Raw genomic sequence first — 20738 nt, forward strand, 5'->3', positions numbered from 1 at the left:
ATACTTACGTTAAATGTAAATGATTTAAATACAAAAATTAAAGGACACACACTGGCAGAGTGGATTAAAACACATGACCCAGCTATAGGCTGTCTACAAGAAACTCACTTCAAATGTAACAATATAAGCAAACTGAAAGTAAAAAGACAGAGCTTTATAAAGCAAACATTAACCAAAGGAAAGGCTATATTAATATCAGAAAAGGAGCATATCAGAGCATAGAAAATTATCAGACACAGAGAAGGACATTATACAATGATTAAAAGGTAAACTAACCAAAGAGACAGAAAATCCCAAATGTGTATATCCCAAAAAACTAAGCTGCTAAATATGTGAGACAAAAACTGAGAGAATTGAAAAGAGAAATAGATAAACATACAGTTATACTGAAGACGTCCACATCCCTCTCTCAACAGTGATAGAACAACCAGCAGAAAATCAGTAAGGTATAGAAGAACTCAACAACACCATCAACCAACAAGATCTAATCAACCTTTATAGAATACTCCACCCAACAAGAACAGAGTATACATTCTTATCAAGTGCCCACAGAACGTACACCAAGAAAGACCATATCCTGAGCCATAACAAAAGCCACAAGAAACTTAAAGAATTTAAATCATGAAGAGTATGCTCTCTCTGACTACATGAAAGCAAACTAGGAATCAGTAACAGAAAAATAACATGAAAATCTCCATACTTGGAAACTAAAAAACACACTTGTACATAATACCTGGGTCAAAGAGGAAGTCTCAAAGGAAATGGAAAGATACATAGAACTGAATAAAAAGGAAAATACAATATATCAAAATTAGTGCAACATAATTAAAGCAGTGCTAAGAAAGAAATTTATAGCACTAAATGCATACATTAGAAAACAGGAAAAGTTTCAAATCAATAATCAAAGCTTCCCCATCAAGCAGCTAGAAAAAGAAGAGCAAAATAAACTAAAAGCAAGCAGAAGGAAGGAAATAACAAAGAGCAGAAATCAATGACACTGAAAACAGAAAAACAATAGAGAAAAATCAATGAAACAAAGCACTAGTTCTTTGAAAAGACTGATAAAATTGAAAAACTTGTAGCATCACTGACAAAGAAAAAAAGAGAGAGAATATAAATTACCAATATCAGGAATGCAAACAGGGATATCACCAAAGATCCTGCAGACAGGAAAAAGATGCCAAGGGAATACTGCAAACAATTCTACACACATAAATCTGACAACTTCAACAAAATGGATCACTTTCGCAAAAAATACAAACTACCACAACTCACTCAATATGAAAGAGAGGCATAACTCGTTTTAGTGCGCTTTGCTTTATTGCACTTTGCAGATACTGCATTTTTTACAAGACCCTCCACCAGCAAAAAGATTACGACTCACTGAAGGCTCAAATGACGGTTAGCATTTTTTAGCAATAAAGTATTTTTTAATTAAGGTAGGTACTTTGGGATTTTTAGACATAACACTATTGCACACTTAGACTATGGTAGAGTATAAACACAACTTTTATATGTAAAGGGAAACCAAAAAATTTGTGTGACTCACTTTATTGCAATATTCACTTTATTGCGGTGGTCTGGAAATAAATTCACACTATCTCCAAGGTATGCCTATAGATGATTTGAATAGCCCTAATAACTATTAAGAAAATTGAATTCATAATTTAAAAACTCTCCAAAAAGAAATCTCCAGACCCTCTTTTCACTGAAGAATTTTATGAAACATTTACAGAAGAATAAACACCAATGCTACACAATCCTTTCCAAAAACTAGAAGAGGAGACACTTCCCAACTCACTTATGAAGCCAGTATTAGCCCAATACCAAAACCAAAGACAGTACAAAAAAAGAAAACGACGGACCAACATCCTTCATGAATATTCCTTAACAAAATATTACCAAATATAATTCAGCAATCTATAAAAGGAATTACACACCATGAACAAGTGAGGTTTATTCCAGGAATGCCAGCCTGTCTCAATATTTGGAAATCAATCAATGTAATCTACCATGTTAACAGGCTAAAGAAGAATTACCTGATTATATTAAATAATGCAGAAAAGGCATTGACAAAATCTAACACCCATTCATGATAAAAACAGGAATAGAATGGAACTTCATTAACTTTATAAAGAGCATCTACACAAAATGTATAGCCAACATTATTCTTAATGGTGAAAGACTGAATGCTTTCTCCCTAAGACTGAGAACACAGTAAAGACATCCACTCTCACCACTCTTACTCAACGTAGCGCTGGAAGTTCTAGAGAGTACAATAAGGCAAGAAGAAGAAATGAAAGGCACACAGATTGGAAAGGAAAAAATAACTGTCCCTCTTTGCAAATGTCATGATTGTCTACATAAAAAAAATTACAAGGAATCTACAAAAAACACTCCTAGAATAATTGAGTTTAACAAGGTCACAGGATTGAAAATACACATACAAATGTCAATTGTACTTCTATGTACAACAAAATTAAAAACACAATACCATATAATCACTTTAAAAAATGAAGTATGTGTAAATCTAAGGAAACATGTAATGGACTTGTACATTGAAAACTACACAACGCTGATGAAAGAAATCAAAGACGATCCAAATAAATGAAGAGACATACTTCGCTCATGGATTGGAAGACTCAACATAGTAAAAATGTCTTTCAAGAGGTGAATGGTTAAACAAACAGTGGTACATCTATACCACAGAATACTACTCCACAAAAAGGAATGAACTATTGATACTTGCAACAACCTGTATGAATCTCCAGAGAATTATGCTAACGAAAAAAGCCAACTCCCAAAGGGTTACATACTATATTATTCCATTTAACATTCTTGAAATGACAAAATTATAGCAATGAAGAACAGATTAGCGTTTGCTTGTAGTTAAGGACGGGTAAGCAGGGATGGGAAGGAAATCGGTATGGCTATAATAGGAGAACATGAGCGATCCTTGTTGTGATGGAAATGTTCTGTATTTTGACTATATCGACGTCAATATCCTGGTTGTAATATTATACTATAGTTTTTCAAGATGTTATCAGAGGAAGAAACAGTAAAGAGTACACAGGATCTCTATTATTTCCTACAACTGAGTGAATTATCTCAAAATAAAAAGTTTAATAAAAATAGTCTTCAGAAATACACACTGTGGTAGTTCCTTTCCTTCCTGTATGTGCATGCCACTGCTTCATGGAGAAGTGGAAACTATTCCTTCCCTCTCCTTGAATCTGGGCTGGTCTTAGGGGTTTGATTAATTTATAGGACTGTGGAGGCTAGGACACAGCCTTTCACCTTCCACCTGTCCTCTTGAAAAACTTGCTCTGGTGGAAGCCAGACGTTCTCTAAGAAGTTCAACTACAATGAGACTGCTATGCATGGAGTAAGTGATGCTAGCCAGCCACTAGCCCAGGCACCAGACATGTGAGTGGAGAAGCCACCTTGGACATTGCAGCCCCAACAGATTCTTGGAAAAGAATCAAGGCCCCAGACATGGTCCCAGTCAAACTTTCACAGCTCTCTCCATCCTTTCAGCCATCCCATCTGTTGCCCCAGATATTATGGAGTAGAGATAAACCATCTCTTGCCCAAAGTTCTGACTTACAGATGTGTAAGCATAATATCTGGTTGTTGATTTATACCAGGGATTGGCAAACTTTTTCCGTAAAGGGCCAAGAGTAATTTTTTAGGCTTTGAGAGCCACACAGTCTTTGTCACAACTACTCAACTCTGGTGTAGTAGCACAAAAGCGATCACAGACAATATGTAAATGAATGAGCGTGGCTATGTTCCAAAATTTTATTTATGGACAAGGAAGTCTGAATTTCATATAATCTTCATGTGTCATGAAATATTCTTTCATTTGAGTTTTTCCAAACATCTAAAAACGTAAAGTCCATTCTTACTTCACAGGCTGTTCAAAACAGGTAGAAGGTTGGATTTGGCTCCATGGGTTGTAGTTTCCTGACCTCTGGTTCACACAATTAGGTTTTGTGATTTTTTTTTTTAATACAACAATGGATATCTGGAACACACATTAAAGTATTCAGGGATAGAGGAAAATAATTTTGAAACTTATTCTCAAATTCTTCCAAAAAAGAAATAATACATGTATAGAGAGAGAAAAAGAAAACAATGATAAAGCAAATGTGGCAAAAAGTTAATATTTGATGAAGCCCAGTGAAGGCTGTAGGGAATTCTTTAATCCTCCATCCCCACTCCATAACAAATGTTAATTAACATTTAGGTGTAGTTTCTTTCAGCATCAGTACCAAATTAAACATAACGGCTCCTTTCACTTTAGGTAAATACCAAAACAGCCCCACCAAGTCTTATAGCAACCAACTACCCTTTCTATAGTGACACTTATCTAATCACTTCTACTAGTCAACATTAATGCTAACAAACTTACACATAAATGTTTCAATGTTCATTTAAGCTTTTAAAAAAAAGATCTGTGCATATATGTGTAGGAATATGAATGTTGGGGGTAGAGATGATAATTAATGATCCCTAAAAGCTCTGCAAACTAGAAAGATTAATTTTTACTCTAGTTGTGAGAAATAGCAAATTTTGCTGGCTTGCACAAACACAAGTCCATACACTAACAGATGGCAAAAGGTACCAATTTTCATTTCTGTATCCATTTTCTAACAACAGAAGATACTACCCTAGTAAAGAACTCTAGGAAATGAAAATGTTTTAAAATCATAAAGAAAAATGCATGACTACATATTACAAGATATGAACTCAGTATATGTGGTAGCTGCTTATGCTACAACTATAACACAGATTATTGGGGGCGTTTTATTTTGTTTTGTTTTTGATTCAAGCTTCCACCTCATACTGATCCTTCTACTAATCAACTTTCACTGCATCAGGATCTACAATTTTCTGAGCTTCGTAACTACATAGAAACTAAAATGATGAATTATATAAAGCTGGTATGGTTTAAATCTGTGAAAAATGAGTATTAAAAACATTAATACATTATCCCAAGAAAATATAATATCCAAGTGTTCACAATAAGTCACAATATAAATGATACTACAGCTAGTGCCACATTATCCTCTCATAACAAAAGCAGCATTTAAAATTTTGTTCTTTAAAATGTGTAGAGTCTTAAGGTCTTTTAATTCTTTAAAATTCTTCACACCAAAACTGTAGCTATAAATTAAAATGTAGGCTTTTAAAACTTGAAGAATTTAACTAAAAGCTTTGAAAGTCCAGAGATTCCAAGAAATCAGCAGTTTCAGAATTAGAGTAAGTTAAAGGAAGAGAATCTATCATTTTCTTCCAAGAAGGAGAGGAGGGAGCAATGTCATATCTTCTATGTCAAAACCCTTGAAAACGCAAAACAGTGGAGTCAGTGAGGACTAGTCTTTTAATCTCTGTCCTTTCCTCATAATATCTTTGCACGGCCTCTTCAATTCCTACCCTGATTTCTCCAAGCATGCACACGGCAAGCCATCCTTTACCTTTTATTTTATAAACATCTCTGAGTTTCGAGCCTTACCAAACCTATTGCCAACCCTACTTCCTCTTCCTAAAGCACTGGGCTGCAAAAGTCACAACAATAGAATTTTTTTGAGAGTTGCACTTTAGCCTGGAGATCTTGTACACAAGCTTTTAATTTTACAGATGTGTTCAGCTGGACAGCAAAAGGGCCAGACTAGAAACCAGGGCTCCTGACCTAAATGTTCTTTCACTTTGCGAGCGTTGCTTACTTAAAGAATAAAGTATTGAATTGCACCCTCCAGGTTGTCTTTGTCATTTTACTGAATCCTAAAATCTCAGACTTGGAAAGAATTTTAAAGATCATCTTGACAGTCGAAACACCTACTTAGTCTAGATACATGAATCCATCCTATATCATGCCTGCCAAGCAGAGACCCAGATCCTCCAGCAGCAGGGAAACCATTAGTTCCACCCAGACTGCCCACTCTACCTTTAGACAACCCTGATTGTTCTTCCGTATGTTGAGGGAAACCTGTCTCCCTTTAACTTCTATCCATTGATCTCAATTCTGTCTCTTGGTGCCAGGCAGAATATACCTACTTCCATTTCCAAGAACAGCCTTTCAGATACTTCAAACAGTCACTCTATCTCATGAAGTATTTTCCTCTTCTCTTAAGCTAAGTATCTTCAACTTCTTAAACCTAACTTTGTGAAATTTTGACCCCTCCTAGTCACTTTCCTCTGAACTCATTCCAACTTGCTTATAACCATCTTAAACTAGGATGCCCAGAAGTGAAGATGATACTCCCAATGTAGTCTGACTAGAGAAGAACCACTAACTCTCTTTCTTAGAAATCTCCATTGATGCAGCTTAAGAACACATTTGTTTGTTTTGCATTGTTCTTTTGACAGCCACATCACATCTGACTCAAAGTAAGCTTACCAGTGACTAAAATCTTTTCCTTACATGTTAAGTCAAATCTCTTCCACTAGACACTTACATGGCAGGAATCTTGTAGACTCAAGTACATAGCTTTATATTTATCTCATTCAAAGTAATCCTTCTAAATTCAGCCCATGATTCCAGCCAAGTGAGATCTTGTGAGATCCTGGTTCTTGATTCATATAGCTACTATCCTCATAGCTCACCATGATCTGCAGATTTGAAATAGATGCCTTCTATATTACATACAGGTAAAGTAACTGATAAAAGTAAACAGAGTAGGGACAAGCACCACACCTTGTGGTAAGGCTGTAGAAATGTCCCTTTGAATGTAAAATAACAAATTATTCAGTTTCCAGCACATATTTTTTCCACCTTGACAATATCACCATGGAGCTGAGCAAATCCTTTCTCAAGCTACAAATGTGGTATGTTTATCACATTTGCTTCATCTCTCAAAAGAGCAGATCTGTCAAAAAAAAAAAGGAACTCAGATTAGTCTAATAAGACTTTTTCTTAGAGATACCATACTGGTCTCTTTCATTATTAACTGCTTACAAACAAACCATGGTTTTTATCATCTGTTTTTGAATCTTCCTAAGGCTCAATGTTAACTTGTTTAGTCTGTAGCTTGGAGAATAACAATCAAAAATCACCTTTGCCCATCTCTAGGTTTTGTCTTTAGATCTCTCCTGATCTTGCTGGTTCTTCAGAAAAATCACCAGTGGAAATGTAAATTTTTCTTTTCCTTCCTTTGAAGTTTCTGAACAAAAAAGCCTTAGTGGAGTGATATTTCTTTTTTTCTTTTAAGTTTTTTTATTTTTCCTTTTTCTCCCCAAAGCCCCTCAGTACATAGCTGTATATTTTTGGTTGTGAGTCCTTCTAGTTGTGGCACGTGGGATGCCGCCTCAGCATCGCTTGATGAGCGGTGCCATGTCCACGCCCGGGATCCGAACCAGCAAAACTGCAGGCCGCTGAAGCAGAGTGCGCGAACTCCACCACTTGGCCACAGGGCTGGCTCCTATTTCTTTTTATTTTTAAGCCTACCTTTCATATGCTTTTTATTATTTTTCCTCTGCTTATCAAATTACATTTTAAAGCTGTAAATTTTTGTAGCTCTCAGTCTAGTACCAACTTGGAACTGCAGTGGTATTTTGCCTGAAATCCAATTATTTTTTCAATGCTTCTCTAGTTTGTATTTTGAATAGGTTATCTTAATTCTGGGTGATAATATTCAATATCTCAAAATCTGCTTGTTCATATAAGCAAATACCACATTTGTTTTCAATAAAAATATCAATTTCACTGTTAACAATAAAAGTATACTATGATTTCTCTCTTACTATCTCTGATCACACATATTAAGAATGGATACACCATGCTGGAGCAACTGAATATCTTATGGGAAAAAATGAACCTCGACCCCTACCTCACATCAAATATAAATATTAACTTGAAAGGGACCATAAATCTAAATGTAAATGCTAAACTTATAGAACTTCTAGAAAAACATAGGAGAAAATTTTCATGACGTTGCAGTAGGCAAAGATTTCTTAGATAGGACATAAAAACATCAACCACAAGAGAAAATATTGATAAGTTGGGTTTCATCAAAACTCAAAATTGTTCTTAAAAAATATTATAAACATGAAAAGGAAAGACAAAATTTGAGAAAATATTCATGATAAGTTTATCTGCTATTGTTGCATCTAGAATATGTAAAGAATCCTTACAAATTAATAAGGCAAACAACTCAATTTTTAAAAAATGGGCAAAAGATTTGAATAGACAGTTCGAAAACAAGATATATAAGCACATGAAAAGAAACTCAACAGCATTAGCCATCAGGAAAAGGCAAATTAAAATCAAAACACCACTACATACTTACCAAAATGGCTAAAATTTTAATTAAAAATTTTGATACATATGTTGATTATACACTATCTTAATAACAAATGGGAGGCACATTTCAAGGCTGGAAATTACATTTCCGTTGACATTTCTAAGAAAACAAACTTGATTATATAAAGTTCAACTCATATTAAGATAATATATTCATATCTAACAATTTGCTTAATATATCAATTAAATGTGACCTAATTTATCCACTCATTTAAATATAATTAGAAGCATCATAGGCAATTGGGAAAACTTGTAGCAAAAGAATCTCTTCTCCTTCTTACATCATTTCTTTTAGTAAACACTGAAAAATTGAATAATTCAAATTTCAAGTTAAAATGCATTCTATCTCAATCAGTGCATGACACCACATTTATTAAGCGCCTACTCTACAAAGTCGGTACATGTTTGATTAATAAAATCATTTTCTAAAAACTTTACAGTCAAGGGTAGGAAAAAATACCATGCACACAAAAGCATCAAATATGGGAATTTAAATCCCACGTGCTAAATATGCTGAAACTTCCCCCCAACAAACACAGCTGCTGTCTCACATTCTTCTTCCTTTTTCTCCTTTCCAGCCCTCTCTGTTTTCTTCATGATAGTATTTTAATTATAGTAACAAAGTCCTTTACTTTGTTGCTATAGGAAGGAGAAGGCACTCAAATTATAACACTGAAATTGTTTTATGTGGAATGGAGGCTATATATAGTCTTTGGGACCCAGTGAAACTTCTGTCACATTTGTATCACAATCCAGTTTCTTTCAAACAAATTTTTCATCTCCAACATACTTGATACACCTGGAAAGTTAACAGCTCAACAAATATTTTACATATTTGAATAATCAATGGCTTGCCAAAGAGACAAATTTATTTTTTTTGAGATTGCTTCAGAGATTTCATTCTCAAATTTCACGTAGAAGGAGTCATTCCAAAAGGCAATAAGTTTCCGTGTGAAATAGGAAATTCTGTCCACAATAGGCATACAACTTTGCCCACAAATTTAAACAATTCGACAAATTATGGCTTGAATCACAATTTTAAATTGAGGATCCAGTAGTAGAGGGTCTTATTATAGGATAGCTAACACAGAACTGGTAGTGATTACCTTATTTGCTTCAGTAAAGATGCTATTGAAGTTGTCTTGCCCTATTTCATATAGATCAATTCCCTTGCTATTAAAAAGCATTGAGTTTCCACTCCTCTTAGACCATACCCAAAATTTCTGTCAAAAATCTCATAAAGAATCAGGAATAGGAATGCTACACTAAAAACCCAATCCTTCTACCAGAACAACTATTCAAAGTCCATACATAATCAAAATTGAATAAATCTTTGAAGATTGAAAAAACAAGGAAAGACTGAGAAACTGCCACACACAACTAAATGCAATGTGGTATCCTGGAGTGGATCCTGGAACAGAAAAAGGGCATCAATGGAAAAACTAGTGAAATCTGAATAAAGTCTGGAGTTTAGTTATAGTAACAAACCAACATTCGTTTCTTAGTTTTGACAAATGTACCACGGAAATGTAAGATGATAACATTCAGGGAAACTGAGTGTTAACATTAAATGTAAGACTGTAAAGTACCATGGAAATGTAAGATGACAACATTTAGGGAAACTGAAGCTGAGTGAGGAGTATACAGAAAAGTTCTGTACTACCTTTCAACTTTTCTGTAAATCTAAAATTATTCCAACATCAAAAACAACTCCACAAAAAGCAGAATTAGAAGGAATTGTATGTAGAATAAAAGGCTTTTAAACCTGAAAACAAAAAAACAGGACACACATATCAATAGGAAAAAATAAAAGCACCAGTCAGTAAATAGATAATAATGCACACATGAGTTAAAAAAGAGGCAAGGCAACTAGTTAAAAAATAAAAGAAACATATTAAATTTACAAAACACTTGGAGATTAAACAACTCACTTCTAAACAACACATGGGTCAAAGGAGTCAAGAGAAATTTTAAAATATTTGAACAAATAAAAATGAAAATAGTACTTACCAAAAGTTTAGGGATCCAGCAAAGCAGTGCTTAGAAGTACAGTTATAGCAATGAATGTATATATTAGAAAAGAACAAAGATCTAAAATCAATAATCTAAGCTTCTAATTTAGGAAACCAGAAAAGAGCAAATTAAATCCAAAGCAAGCAGAAGGAAAGAAATAATAAAAATTAGAGTAGAAATCAATGAAAGTGAAAACAGAAGATCAATCAAAATCAAAAGATCATTTCTTTCATTGAAAAGAAACATCTTTCATTGAAAAGATCAATGAAATTGATAAATTTCTAGCCAGGTTAACAAGCAAAAAAGAGAAAACACAAATTACTAACATCAGAAATGAAAGCAGGGCCATCATTACTGATTCTGTGGACAGTAAAAAGATCATAAAAGAGTATTATGGGGGATGGCCCCATGGCTCAGTGGTTAAGTTCGTGTGCTCCACTTTGGCAGCCCAGGGTTTCACCGGTTCAGATCCTGGGCGCAGACCTAGCACCACTCATCAAGCCATGCTGAGGCAGTGTCCCACATAGCAGAACTAGAAGGACCTATAACTTGAATATACAACTACAACTACGTACTGGGGGGCTTTGGGAGGAAGAGGAAGAGGAAGAGGAAGAGGAAGAGGAAGACGAAGAAGAAGAAGAAAAGATTATGAACAACTCTATGCCCACAAATTTGATAACCTAGATGAAATATAACAAATTCCTTGAAAGACACAATCTACCAACCCCCCTACAATGAAAAATAGATAATCTGAACAGCACTATATCCATTAAAGAAACTGAGTTAATAATTGATAGCCTTTTAAAACAGAAAATACCAGGCCCAGAGGAGTTCTCACTGGTGAACTCTACCAAACATTTAAGGAAAAAATTACACTAATTCTCTAGACAATCTCTTCCAAAAAATAGAAGCAGAATACTTCCTAACTCATTTTACAAGGCCAGCCAGACAAAAGACATTCTAAGAAAAGTAAACTACAGAACAGTATCTCTCATGAACAAAGACACAAAAATCCTCAAGAAAATATTACTAAATCAAATCCAACACCACATTAAAAAAAAACTATACACCACTTTATTCCAGGCATGCAAGGCTGGTTCAAAATTTGAAAATCAATTAATGTAATAATACATCTCTTCAACAGACTAAAAAAGAAGAATCATATGATTAGATCATTAGATACACAAAAAGCATCTAACAAAATCCAACACTCATTCATGATAAAAACGCTCAGCCAACGAGGAAAAGCGGGAACCTCTTAAACTTAGTAATGAATATCTACAAAAAACCTACAGCTAACACCATACTTAATGGTGAGAAACCACATGCTCTCCTACTAAGATCAGGAACAAGGCAAGGATGTTTGCTCTCACCACTTGTATTCAAATCATACTGGAAGTCCCAGTTAATGCAGGAAGATAAGAAAGGGAAATAAAAGGTATACAAGTTAGGAAGGAAGAAATAAAACTGTCTCTATTTATGTATGACAAGATTGCCTATCTAGAAAATCTCAAAGAATCCTGAAAGAAATAAGCAATCATAGCAAGATTGCAGGATACAAGCTTAATACACAAAAGTCAACTGCCTTATCATTTACCAGCAATGAACAATTGGAATTTGAAACACAATACCATTTACATTAGCACTAAAAAATGAAATGTATAAATCTAACAAAATTTATATATATATATACACACACACACACACACACACACACACAAGACCTACATGAGGAATACTACAAAACTCTCATGAAAAGAAATCAAAAAAGATCTAAATTAATGGAGAGATTCTCTGTATATAGATAAGAAGACTCAATATTGCCACAATATCAGTTCTTCCCAACTTGATTTACAGGTTCAGTGCAATCGCAATAAAGATTTAAGCAAGTTATTTTGTGGATGTGGACAAACTGATTCTAAAGTTTATATAGAAGCAAAGGACCCCAAACAGCAAACACAATATTGAAGGAGAAGAACAAAGTCAGAAGACTGACTCTATCCAACTTAAGGACTTATGATAAAGCTGCAGTAATCAAGACATATAGTATTGGTGAAAGAATACAAATAGATCAATGGAAGAGAATAAAGAGCCCATAGACCCACACAAATATAGTCAACTTATCTTTGACAAACAACAAAGGCAATTCAATGGAGAAAGGGTAGTCTTTTCAACAAATTGGGCTGGAATGAAGAATCTAAACACAGACTTTTACATCTTTCACAACACCAAAAGCATGATGCGTGAAAAAAAAACTGAGAAGTTGGACTTAGGTAAAATTAAAAACTTAAACTCTGTGAAAGACACTATTAAAGAGAATAAAAAGACAAACCACAGACTGGGAGAAAATATTTGCAAAATACATATCTGATAAAGGACTGGGATCCTAAATATACAAATAACTCTTAAAACTCAACAGTAAGAAAACAACCCGATTTTTAAAATGGGCAAAGGATCCAAACACCTCATCAAAGATATACAGATGACAAATAGGCATACGAAAAGATACTCAAAATCATGTCACTACGGAAGTGAAAATTAAAACAACAGTGAGATACTACTACAAAACTATTAGAATGGGGAAAATTCAAAGCACTGACATCAAATCCAGGTGAGGATGTGGAGCAAAAGGAACTCTCATTCATTGCTGGTGGAAATGCAAAATGGTACAGGCACTCTGGAAGACAATTAGCAGTGTCTTACAAAACTAATCATACTCTTACCATATGATACAGAAATTGTGCTCCTTGATATTTGCCCAAATGAGTTGAAAACTTATGTTCCACACAAAAACCTGTACACAAATGTTTATAGCAGTTTTATTCATAATTATCAAAACTTGGAAGCAACCAAGATGTCTCTCAATGGATGAATGGATAAACTTACTGTGGTACATCCATACAGTGGAATATTACTCAGCTCTGAAAAGAAATTAGCTATCAAGCCACAAAAAGATATAGAGGAACTTTCAATAAATATTGCTAAGTGAAAGAACCCAATCTGAAAAGGCTGTATATTGTATCATTCCAACTATATGAGATTCTGGAAAAGGCAAAACTATGGAGACAGTAAAAAGATCAATGGTTGTTGCCAGGGCTTCAGAAAAAGGAAGAGAAAAATAAATAAGCGGAGTACAGGGCATTTTTAGGGTAGTGAAACTATTCTGTATGATACTGTAACAGTAGAATCATGTCATTATACATTTCAAAACCCATAGGGGTGCAACACAAAGAGTGAACCCTAATGTAAACTATGGACTTCAGGTAATAATAATGTATCAATACTGGATGAGGAGGACCTCTATGAAATGATATGGAATGATCTCTGGGATATACTGTTAGGGGAAAAGTAAAGTGAAAGAGAGTATAAATAGTATTTTCTTACCCCTTTTGTGTAAGAAAGAAGAAATAAGGAATAAAGTACATATATCTGCTTATTTGGTGCAAAAATAAACATAAGAAAAACATACCCAGACTCAACAAATGGTGCTAGACAACTGGATAGTCACATACAGAAGAATGAAGTTGGACCTCTTCCTCACACCATACACAAAAATTTACTCAAAATAGGGTCTTAGATACAACACTAAAGCACAAGTAACAAAATAAAAAATAGATAAATTAGACTTCATGAAATTTAAAACCTTTTATGCATCAAAAAACACCATCAAGAAAGTGAAAAGGTAACGCAGCAAATGAGACAAAACATTTGCAAATCACATATCTGATAAGTATTTTATATCTAAAATACAGATGTGTTGCTTAATGATGGGGACACATTCTGCAAAATACATCATTAAGCAACTTTGTCATGTGAACATCATAGAGTGTACTTACACAAACCCACATGGTATAGCCTACTACACCAGCCTACAACACACCTAGGCTCTATGGTATAGCCTACTGCTCCGAGGCTACAAACTTTTAGAGCACATTATTGTACTGAGTACTGTAGGCAACTGTAACACAATGGTAAGTATTTGTGTATCCAAACATAGAAAAGATACAGTAAAAATACAGTATAAAAGATAAAAATGGGGACCGGCCCAGTGGCATAGCAGTTAAGTTCGCGCACTCCGCTTCGGCAGCCTGGGGTTTGCTGGTTTGGACCCCGGGCACGGACCTAGTACTGCTCATCGAGCCATGCTGTGCAGGCACCCCACATATAAAGTAGAGGAAGATGACCACAGATGTTAGCTTAGGGCAAATCTTCCTCAGCAAAAAAGAAGAGGATTGGTGGCAGATGTTAGCTCAGGACTAATCTTCCTCCAAAAATAAATAAATAAATAGAAAAAAGATGAAAAATGGTACACCTGTCTAGGGCACTTACCACCAATGGAGCTTACAGGACTGGAAGTTACTCTGGGTGAGTCATTAAGTGAGTGGTGAGTGAATATGAAGGCCTAGGACAGTACTGTACACTAGTGTAGACTTTATAAACACCACACACTTGGGCTATACTAAATTTATTTTTAAAAATTTTCTTTCTTCAATAATAAGTCAACCTTAGCTTACTGTAAATTTTTTACTTTATAAACTTTTTAATCTTTTTAAATTTTTGGACTCTTGTATTAACACTTACCTTAAAACACAAACACATCGTATAGCTGTACAAAAACATTTTCTTTCTTTAAATCCTTTTTCTATAAGCTTTTTTCTATTGTCAACATTTTTTTTTCCTACTTTTTAAACTTTTTTGTTAAAAACTAGGACACGAACACAGACATTAGCCTAGGTCTATACAGGGTCAGGACTATCAATATCACTGTCTTCCACCTCCACATTTTGTCCCACTGCAAAGTCTTCAGGGGTAATAACACATATGGAGCTGTCATCTCCTATGATAACAATGCCTTCTTCTAGAATACCTCCTGAAGGACCTGCCTGAGGGTTTTCTCGAGGAGGTGTCACTCTTTTCAGAAATATGTTCATGGTGATTTGCTTGGTTTGTGTCATTTTTTTCATCATAGAACTACTTGTAAGCAGATAATGCCCCATGAACATTCTTCTCTATTAATGAAAATCTTTCAGTGTTGGGGTCTATGTTTTCAAACTTTTTAAGGAGGCTGAAGTCTGTAAAATCTTCTGCTAAATCCTTCACTGTGAATTTTCTTGGGAGTTCTTCTTTTTCTTCTCCTGCAGTTTCCTTTTCTCTTGCCTCTTCTTCAGCTATGCATTCCTATTCTAGTTCCAACTCCTCATTAGCGAATTCCTCAGAAACCACCTTTAAGAGCTCCTCAGTAACATTCCCATTGACACCCAGGTTAAAGTTGTTTGCCATCTCAACCACAGCCTTGTTGATTTTTGCAACCTCCTCATCTTTGGCAAATCCTTTGAAGTCACAGAAAAATCTCTTGAGCATCTTCTTCCAGATGCCATTCATACACTCCTTGATGATATCACATCACCCCAAACCCAAGTAAGGTTCTTGATGCAGTCATAGATGTTGTAATCTTTCCAGAATTACATCAGCATCTTCTCAGTATCTTCCTCAGTTGCAGCAATAGCCTAGACAAAGGTCCTTCTTACGTAGTAGGCCTTAAAAGCTGCTGTAACTCCTTGATCCATTGGTTGGATCAAAGTAGTGGTGTTTGGAGGGAGAAACACACATTTGATATTGAGATGAAGATCATCAATAGAATGAGGATGTCTGGGAGTATTATTAACAATAAGCAAAATCTTGAAAGGTATGTTCTTCTCCAAACAGTACTTCTCCATTTTGCTGGCATAGCAATTCAGGAGGGCATCTTGGAAGAGGAGCTGGGTCTGGGGTTCTCACTGTGCCAGATCACAAAGGGTTTCAATTTGTAGCCTGCAACACTGCCCCCGAGCAAGACTGTTATTCTGTCCTTAAAAGCGTTGAAACCTGGCTTTGACTTGGCCTCTTTATAGATGAAAATCTTTTCAGGCACTCAATTCCAGAATAGGGAGGTTTCATTCAGACTGAATATTTGCTCTGGCAAGTAATTTTCCTCCACAATCAGCTTTTCTAGAGTTCCTCAAAATTTTTCAACTGCCCTCACATCAGCACTCACACACTCACCACTCACTTTCACATTATGAAATGATAACAATTCCTGAATTTTATCACCCAGAGCTAGCAGTAAATTCAACATCATAGTTAGGTCCAGCCTTTTATTTCAACATCACAAACAAACTTTTTGCTTTGGCCATGATCACCATGGTGCTGAGAGGAACATAATTCTGTGTCTGGTCTTCAACCCAAGTCATTAGAAGTTTCTTCATGTCTGATATAGGCCCTTCTCATTATATAGGTTCTTTTGTTAGTCTCATTGTCTTCAACAACGCAGACCCTTTAACAGCTTTCATCACATTGTTAGTTCAAGATTGTAGCTATGGTGGAATGGGACATGCCTGACTAGTGAGCAATAACCATCACTAATTTTCCACCTTTATAATCCTGAATCACTTTTAACTCCATTTCCAGGTCAATCACTCGGGGCTGGCCCTGTGGTCGAGTAAAGTTCGCGCGCTCCACTACAGGCAGCCCAGTGTTTCATTGGTTCGAATCCTGGGCGCGGACACGGCACTGCTAATCAAACCACGCTGAGGCAGCGTCCCACATGCCACAACTAGAAGGACCCACAACGAAGAATATACAACTATGTACTGGGGGGCTTTGGGGAGAAAAAGGAAAAAAATAATAATAATAATAAAAATTAAATCCAGGTCAATCACTCAATGTGGCCTCTTACTGGCAACATTAGCAGTAGATTTTGTACCCTTAGGAGCCATGATGAACAAAACAAGATTAAATAAAGCACAAGAGAAAATGATGCAATCAAGAGATGTGGTAAACACAAGATAAGTATGCCAGTGTAACACAGCATACTGTTTTACACTAAACTTTTTTTATAAGTAGAAACAGTATACTCTAAAATAACAATAAAAAGTATAGTACAGTAAATACATAAACCAGTGACACAGTCCTTTATTATCATTATCAAGTATTATGTACCGCACATAATGGTTTTTGCTATACTTTTATACAACCAGCAGCACAGTAGGTTTGTTTACACCAGCATCCCTACAAACACATGAGTAATGCATTGTGCTATGCTGTTACAATGGCCATGACATCACTAGGTAATAGGAATTTTTTTGCTCCATTATAATCTTATGGGACCACCATGGTACATGCGATCCACTGTTGACTGAAATGTTGTTATGCAGTGCATGACTGTACAGAAAAAACTCCTAGAACGCAAAGCTAAAAACATAAATAACCCAATTAAAAGTGGATGAAGGATCAGAACACACATTTCTGCAAATATATATATATAAATGGTCAATAAACACATGAAAAGACCATGGCCAAACATCATTTACCAATTAGGGAAATGCAAATCAAAACCACAATGATATACCACTTCACGCCCACTAGGACGGCTAAAACAAGACAATAAGATGTGTTGGTGAGGATGTAGAGAAACTGGAACACTCATACATTACTGGTGGGAAAATAAAATGACATAGCCACTTTGGAAAATGGTTTGGCAGCTCCTCAAAAAGTGAAACAAAATTACCACGTGACCCAGCAGTTCCACTTCTAGGTAGAGGCCCAAGACAAAAATGTTCATAGCAACATTACTCATAATAGCCAAAAAAAGTGAAAATAACCCAAACGCAGTACATTCATACACTAGAATATTATTCAGGAACAAAAAGTAATGCAGTACTGACACACGCTACATATATAGATGAACCCTGAAACCATTATGTTAAGTGAAAGAAATCATTCACAAAAGACCATATAGTATGATTCCACTTATATGAAATGTCTGGAACAGGCAAATCTAGAGAGACAGAAAGTAGATCAGTTTTTGGCTAGAGCAGGGGTAGGGTAGGAGCAGGGGGCAGGTAGAAGAGGAAGAAGTGGGGAGATCCAGAGGAATAGAAAGTGACTGCTAATGAGTACAGGTTTCTTTTGGGGATGATGAAAATGTTCTAAAATTAGATGGCGATGATGGTTACACAACTCCAGGAATACATTAAAAACCAATGAATTGAATACTTTAGAAGGGTGAATTGTATAGTACATGAATTATATCTCAATAAATCTGTTTTTAAAAAGTAAGAAGAAACCCGGAATAACAAAACTAGTTACATTCAGGGTTGGGTGAAACAAGGGGGAAAATAGGGAGGTGAGAAAAGGATAGATGGGATGGAGGAGATGTACTTTTTAAAAATAGTTCTTAGTTGGGGAACCACATTAAAATTTCATCAATTAATAAGTTAATTCAACAAGGATAGGGGGATTTTCTAAAGTGAAATACAAATGAAAACAAATGAAGCATCTGCATTTTGAATTAAAACACAACCACACTGAATGCTAAAACTAGTGGACAAAAGTTTAATAAGGAATAGGATATTTACACACACACACACACTGATATGATGCAGCAAGTATACAGCTGCATATACTATGCTGCATATACAATACTTTGGTATTCCTGTCAAAAATTCATAATCTGAACCTAATGATGAGGAAACAACAGACAAATCCAAATTGAGGAACATTCTTCAAAAGTGTCAAGGTCATGAAAAACAAAAAAAGACTGAAGAAACCTATCAGATTAAAGGACAGTAAAGAGATGTGACAACTAAATGTAACATACAACTCTGGATGGGATCCTGATCTAGGAAAAAAAATTCTTCTTTTGCTATAAATGGAAGTATTGGGATAAGTGGAGAAATCTGAATTAGGTCTATAGATTAAGTAACTGTATTGCATCAATGTTAACTTCCCAAATTGATAAATTGAACTGTGATTATGTAAGAAAATGTCCTTGTTTTTAGGAAATACACACTGAAGTATTTATGGGTAAACGGGCATCATGGTTAATGTTAAGGGAAAAAAATGACATACAGAGAGAGCAAGAGAGAGGATAAAAGTATACATGGTAAAATGTTGCCACTTAGGGAATTTAGGTGAAAGATATACGGGAATTCTCTGTACTACTTTTGCAACTTTTCCCTAAGTCTGAAATTATTTTTTAAGTCCTTTTTTAAAAAAAGAAATAATGTGGGGCTGGCCCCGTGGCCGAGTGGTTAGGTTCGCGCGCTCCGCTGCAGGCGGCCCAGTGTTTCGTTGGTTCGAACCCTGGGCGTGGACATGGCACTGCTCGTCGGGCCACGCTGAGGCGGCGTCCCACATGCCACAACTGGAAGGACCCACAACGAAGAATATACAACTATGCACTGGGGGGCTTTGGGGAGAAAAAGGAAGAAAATAAAATCTTTAAAAAAAAAAAAAAAGAAATAATGTTTCAACAATATATCTTCTGTCAGAGCCTCAGTACCAAAGGTAGTAATGATATCAAAAGGTTATTTTATAAATAGCTATAAGGCCAAAGGGATAGAAAAACAAACTGAATAAATAAATGAGAAAGGTCAAATCGTCCTTACAGAAGAATTCCAAATAATTATGTAGGGGGAATAAGGAAAATCGAAAATCATTAGAACACGGAAATAACTGCTGCAAGCAAAACCTACTAATGAATTTCAAATTAGTGGTTGAAACTTTAAAGAGAAACAGGATACTTACATATCCTCAAAGTTACCTCCCCTCCAAAATTAATTAATTCTGTGGTGGTTTTAATATATGTCTGCAAATTCTTTGATATTCCTCCCTCCAGGAAACGGAACTTAATTCCTCTTCCCATGAGTGTATATTGGACTTAGTGACTCATTGCTAATGAATAAAGCATGAAAAGGGAAAAACAGTAGCTTACAGTGGAGAAATCTGGCAGACTCTACCTTAACCAAGTGATCAAGGTGAACATTACCAGTAATAATTACAGTCATGGTGCTATCATGTGCCCTCTGATACGATGTAATGAGGACACTTCACCTCTGCGGGATCTTCCCAAAATCCATAACCCCAGTCTAATCATTAGAAAAACATCAGACGCAATTTGAGGCACATTCTACAAAATTCCTAACCAGCACTCTTCAAAACTATCGAGGTCATGAAAAACAGTGGAAGACTGATAAACCGTCATAGATTGGAGGAGACTAAGGAGATGTAACAACTAAATGTAATGTGGTATCCTGGACCGTAGCCTCAAACAGAAAACAGATAGCAGTAGAAACACTGGTGAAATCCAAATAGTCTGTAGTTTGGTCTAAGAGTGTTAATCTCTTAGTTTTGATAAATGGTCATGATAAATTTATTTACCCTAATTTTACCCTAATTCTACAGGAACTCTCTATACTATCTTTGCAACTCTTCTGTAAACCTAAAATAATTTCAATAAAACGTTCTAAAAAATAAATGAATTAGCAAATTTTTAGAAGATTATTCTGTAAATTAGAGTACTCTTCAAATTAAAGCTGAACCATTAAACTCAACTTCCAAACCCACTCATTGTATGAATAAACTCAGTTTCAATTAAGTT

The 20738-nt window shown here is 35.3% G+C and overlaps 1 protein-coding gene across 10 annotated transcripts in view; it reads right to left on the reverse strand.

The window, feature by feature from the left end:
• Window positions 1-20738, reverse strand: part of EHBP1 (EH domain binding protein 1) — a 403867-nt gene that overhangs the window by 302537 nt on the left and 80592 nt on the right. The window contains exon 3 of one of the 10 annotated variants that reach the window (XM_046660558.1): window positions 6701-6872. The exons of the other annotated variants lie outside the window; for them this stretch is intronic. The gene's annotated coding sequence lies outside the window, so the exon portion shown is untranslated. The remainder of the gene's footprint in view (window positions 1-6700; window positions 6873-20738) is intronic. 10 annotated transcript variants of the gene reach the window in all.

The sequence above is a fragment of the Equus quagga genome, chromosome 5 (assembly GCF_021613505.1).
Source record: "Equus quagga isolate Etosha38 chromosome 5, UCLA_HA_Equagga_1.0, whole genome shotgun sequence".
NCBI lineage: Eukaryota > Metazoa > Chordata > Mammalia > Perissodactyla > Equidae > Equus > Equus quagga.